The sequence below is a fragment of the Sturnira hondurensis genome, unplaced genomic scaffold (genome assembly GCF_014824575.4).
Source record: "Sturnira hondurensis isolate 20B ecotype Veracruz unplaced genomic scaffold, ASM1482457v3 Scaffold0015596, whole genome shotgun sequence".
Taxonomy (NCBI): domain Eukaryota; kingdom Metazoa; phylum Chordata; class Mammalia; order Chiroptera; family Phyllostomidae; genus Sturnira; species Sturnira hondurensis.
In genome coordinates this window covers 12,952,276-12,958,275 of record NW_028088227.1, presented here as the reverse complement: position 1 = coordinate 12,958,275, position 6,000 = coordinate 12,952,276, and the positions used below count along the sequence as shown (strand labels likewise).

General features: G+C 42.8%; 1 pseudogene; it reads left to right on the top strand.

The window, feature by feature from the left end:
* The first annotated feature begins 338 nt into the window (after positions 1-338).
* Positions 339-2,349, top strand: LOC119000179 (calponin-2-like; annotated as a pseudogene).
* The last annotated feature ends 3,651 nt before the right edge of the window (positions 2,350-6,000 follow it).

The window sequence follows — 6,000 nt, the reverse complement described above, 5'->3', positions numbered from 1 at the left end:
TAAAACTGAAAAATGAAATCAGTAAAGTAACAGGACACAAAATAAATATCCAGAAATTAGTTGTATTTATAAACAGCAATAATGAATTATTAAAGAGAAATAAATATAATCCTATTCCCAATTGCATCAAAAAATAAAAAATTAAGTACCTGGGAATAAATTTAACCAAGATGTAAAAGATCTGTACTCAGAAAATTTTAAGACACTGAAGAAACTGAAGACACTATACTACAAGGCCATAGTAATCAAAAGAGCATGGTACTGGCATAATAAGTAGACACAGCATCCCCAGCCATCTCACCTACCGGGCCATCTATCCTGCTGTTGCCACTGCTGTCATGAGCTCCATGCAGTTTAACTAGTGGCCCTCACACAGGATTTCAGGCCAAGTCAAGAACTAGGTCCTACCTAAATATAACCCTCAGAAGGCAGAACTCTGTAGCTGGATTGAGGGACTCATGAGCCTATTGGTTGTCTTCCAGAACAGTCTGAAGGACGTGGTTATTCTGTGTATACTCAAGAATAAGCTGCAGCCTGGCACTGTCCCGAAGATCAACCACTCCATGCAAAACTGGTACCAGCTAGAAAACCTCTCCAATTTCATCAAGGCCATGGTCAGCTATGGCATGAACTCCATGGACCTATTTGAGGCCAATGATCTGAGAGTGGAAATGTGGCATAGATCCTGGTGTCTCTTCTGGCTCTGGCGGGAAAGGCCAAGACAAAGGGGCTGCAGAGTGGTGTGGGCATCGGCATCAAGTTCTTGGAAAAGGAGTGAATTTTGATGACACTACCTTGAAGGCAGGCCAGTGCGTCATTGGGCTTCAGATGGCAACAAGTGTGCCAGCCACTCAGGCATGATAGCATATGGCACAAGAAGACGTGCAGGACCCCAAGAACCATATCCTGCTGCCACATCCAATGCTAACCAGGTTGGCTGACACAGTCACGGCTTGGGGATGCCGCATCCAGTGCTAACCAGGTCGGCTGACACAGTCATGGCTTGGGGACAAAAGCTTCACAGAAGCATTTTCTAACCATGTCGGTTGACACAGTCACGACTTGGAGATGACGGCTTCACAGAAGCATTTTCCAGCAGGACGGATGTGGCATTAGTGGATATATGGTGTTGCTTTTATTCTTACTGTTTCTTAGTATTCTAACCTTTACACTTCTGATAATTTGGAATCTCCTAGAATTAATGACCACTCTCAGAGAAAAAACAACAGTTGGCTCAAGTCCTAAGCAATATCACCCTGGCTGAATTAAGGCATCGTACTTTACTTATTTGTTCCTGTGAAAGCCACCCAAGAAAGAACAGTTCAGGGAAAAATATGTATTCCCACAGAACTGCCTCATAGAATAGCAAAAACCCCTTTAGAAAATAGCCCCTGATTGTCAAAGAGTTGTTAGAGTAACAGCCCCTCCTTTACCTTGAATAGGAATATATATCAATTAGAATTAGACAGGCATAAAAACAGAAGAAGCTGGTTAGCTATTACAAACTAAGCACTTAGAAACAACTACCAAGGAGTCAGAGTCCTCAGTATACAAAAAACATTTTAGACAGCAAGATAGATAGCTAAGTTAGATATTACAAAGGCTTATAATGAATTTCCTAACCTCTGCTCGGTCTAAGCGTACCTGTTGCCCATGACAATTTCTGAGAACTTTAATAAACAATAAGACATTCAAACTGTATACATAGAACTATTTCAAATTGTCTGATTAATGGTTCTCCTGGTCAAAATAACTTTTGTTTAACATAACTGAAACTATGGGAACTTTCATACTTTTCCTGGTTACCTTTGTATTGATTTTTTCTGCTTAACTGATCATGCTGTACACCTGTAAATGTTAATCTATGCCAAAAATGAAAATATAAAAAATCAGCTTGTACTTGCAATAAACGGAACAGTGCTTCACCTGCCTTTGAGCTGTGTAGTTGCCTGTCGCCCAGCGCCGACACCTACTCTCACCTGAGGGACCCTTAGATGAGCTGTGGCCGGACTGCGGCATCCTGCCACCTATGGACCCTTAAACCTTCAGCTTCCAAGTAGGTGCCCCCAGGTGCCAGCCAGGGGTGCATGATGGCTCCTGGGACCAGGTAGCACACCTATGACACCAAGTTGGGGAACAATAACCGTGACAATTCCTCTTGTGCTTTGGATGGGCTACACACAGGGCACCAACCAGAATGGCTAGGTCTTTGGCTGGGGCCAGCACGATCCCAAGTGCTGCCTAGAAGGCCCAGTGGCCAACAGGGCTCCTGGGTCAGCAGGTGACTACTCAAGCCCAGGGAGGGCCCAGAGTACCCCACCCCACTACCGAGAGGAGGCAAGCTACTGAGGCCCTCCTCATGGGGTGTCTCCCTATAACATCACCTCATCTAGAATTTCAGGTTTTTCTGTCTTCATCTTCTTTTCCTATGTTCTTCATCTTCTTTTCCTATGTTTGAGGCTCTCTAAAGGCCAGATCCAGATGCTAGGGGTGGAAGGAACCTGCCAGGGTACATTTAGGTAGCAAGTTTCCCAGGTTTGGGCCAAGCTGTGGGGGGAAGAAACCTGCGCAAGGAAGGAACTGGCCCCAAATGGCTTCCAGGTTTTTCCGCCCCTCCACCCCTTCCCTTTTCTCTGCTGATCTGTTTGTGGTTTCCATTCACCCAAGTTTCAGGCAGTTTTAACAAAAGTAATTGGTGGGGGGGGGGGGGGGCAGTGATATAAGGGAGGGTGCTGGAAGGGAAGTCCCCTGGAATAGAGCCCGGCGACAGGCACCAGACAGTTTAGGCATCATAAGGGACTGAATTTCCCCAGGACCCTCCCAAGGGACCCAATGAGGAAACTGAGGCCCAGACAGAACAATGAAGTTCTGAGTGGTTGAGGCAAAGCCAGACACCCCTCTTTCACACTAGCCCCTTCTCCCCTACAAAGTACTATACAAGGACCCCCACCAGGAGGCCCTCTCTGGGACAACCCCACCCAGGAGCCCTAGGAACAAGAGATAATATGAAATACCAACTGTAGACCAAAGGCAATAAAAATCTTTTCAAGGGAAAACAAAGAACAAAAAAACCACACAGAGATTTACTAAACGGAATGGACAGCCCAGAAATAAGCCCACGCCTTTATGGCCAATTAGTATTTGACAAAGGAGGCAAGAACATACAATGGAGTAAAGATAGGAGTCAATAAATGGTCAACAAATGGGAAAACTGGACAGATATATGCAAAAAATGAAACTACACCACGTTTTTACACCATATGCACTTTGAATGCAAAGTGGATTAAAGACTTGAATGTTAGACTTGAAAACCATAAAAATTCTAGAACAAAAGAGGCAATAAAATCTTGGCTATTTCTTCTAGCAGTATTTTTCCTAATATATTTCCTTGGGCAAAGGACATAAAAGAAAAAATAAACAAATGAAATTATGTCTAACTAAAAAGGTTTTGTACAACAAAGGAAGCCATCAGCAAAATGAAAAGAATCTATGTCGAAAGAACATATTTGTCTATGATACATCTGACAAGGGGTCAATAGCCAAAATATATTTTTTAAAAAACTTCAAAAAAAGGAGAATTTGGGCCAAGAACAGGCCTAAGTAGAGACGCTTCGCTTCCTCACACAACCAAAGGGATAACAAACAATCCAAAAACAATAAACAGTCAGAAGTACCAAAAAATCAAACTGCACAAAACTCTACCAATGGAGTTAAAGAAACATTCACCCAGACCAGTAAGAGGGGGGGCGACAGGCAGCTGAGCTGAGAGGACTTGTGGCACAGTGGCAGACTGTACGAGCAAGGCAGGGCTGGCTGAATGGGAAACTAGACTCAAAGCTAGTAAAGTACTGTGGGGCCGCCACAGTGGCCAAAGGTCCCAGTCTCACATGAGAGTTTGAGTTCATTGCAAAGTGGGGCTAGAGTGGAGCAAGCCAGCCGAACTGTTCCCTCTCTGACCTTCCCCACAGACAGCGCCATAATGCAGCAGAGAGGGTTGCCCCACCCTCTGGTGTAGGAGACAAAGAAATACAGCCCAGATGAAAAATACATCAGAACTCCAGAAAAAGAGCTAAGCAACGAGGAGATAGCCAACCTATCTGATGCACAGTTCAAAACACTGGTAATCAGGATATTCACAGAACTGATTGAGCTCAGTTGCAAAATGAAGGAACAAATGAAGGCTACCCAAAGTGAAATAAGCAAAATATACAGGGAACCAACAGTGAAGGGAAGGAAACTGGGACTCAAATCAACGATTTGGGGGGAAAAAGGAAGAAATAAACACCCAACTGGAATGGAATGAAGAAATAGGAATTCAAAAAGATGAGAGGCTTAGGAACCTCTGGGAGAACTTTAATGTTCTAACATCAGAATCTGGGGTGTCAGAAGGAGAACAGGAGCAAGTCAAAAACTTATCTGAACAAATATCGAAGAAATACTTCCCCAATCTGGTGAAGGAAACAAACTTCCGGGAAATCTGAGAGGTCCAGGAAGCCCAGAGTCCCAAAGAAATTGGGCCCAAAGAAGAACACACCAAGGCACATCATAATGACATTAACCAAGATTAAAGATAGAGAGAATCTTAAAAGCAAGAGGAGTTACCTACAAAGGAGTACCCATAGGGCTACCAGCTCATTTCTCAAAAAAAACCTTACAGGCAAGAAGGGGCTAGAAAGAAGTATTTGAAATCATGGAAGGCAAGGACCTACATCCAAAATTATCTATCCAGCAAACCTATCATTTAGAATGGAAGGGCAGATAAAGTGCTTCCCAGATAAGGTCAAGTTAAAGGAGTTCATCACTATCAAGCCGTTATTATATTAAATGTTAAAGGGACTTATCTAAAGAATTGAAGATCAAAAACTATGAACAGTAAAATGACAACAAACTCCCAACTATCAACGACTGAACCTAAAAAACCAAAAACTAAGCTAACAACTATAAGAGAAACAGAATCAGAGAAATGGAGATCACGTGGAGGGTTTTCAGTGGGGAGGGGGTGGGGAAGAATGGGGGTGGAAAGGTACAGGGAATAAGAAGCATAAATTGGTAGGCACAAAATCGACACGGGAAGGTTAAGAATAGTATAGGAAACAGAGAAGTCAAAGAACTTATAGGTACGACCCATGGACATGAACTAAGGAGGGGGATGCTGGAGGGTTGGGGGTGCAGGGCAGAGAGGGATTAAAGGGGAAAAATTGGGAAAACTAATAGCATAACCAATAAAACATACTTAAAAAAAGGAGTGGGGATTCAGGGAGAGGGGGAAGAGGGATAACTAGGTGAAGCAAAGGGCACTTTTAGGTCAGTAAAGCTGTTCTTTATGATACTGTAATGGTGAACACACAATGCATTTGTCAAAACCAAAGAACCACTGAACATAAAGCGTGAACACTAATATTTTTAAAGTGTGATTTTTCCTTCCTGCTAAAAATGTTGACATTTTAAAAAATGGATGAAGGACCTGAACAGACACTTCTCCAAACAGGACAGACAGATGGCCAACAGACATATGAAAAGATGCTCAATGTCACTAAATTAGAGAAATGCAAATTAAAATCATAATGAGATACCATCTCACACCTGTCAGAGGGACTATCATCAGTACGTCAACAAACTCCAAGTGCTGGCGAGGATGTGGAATAAAGGGAACCCCCGTCTACTGTTGGTGGGAATGTAGATCTCTGTAGCCACTGTGGAAAACAGTATGAGGTTACCTCAAAAAATTAAAAATAGAACTGCCTTATTACCCAGTGCTTTCACTTCTGGGAACATATCCAAAGAAACCTGAAACACTAATTTGAAAGAATATATGCATCCCTACATTCACTGTGGCATTATTTACAATAGCCAAGAGTTGGAAGCAGTTCAAATGCCCATCAGTAGATGAGTGAATAAAAAAGCTGTGGTACATTTGTATAATGGAATACTACTCGCTATAAAAAAGGAAAGCTTACCTTTTGCAACAGTATGGATGAACCTGGAGAATATTATGCTAAG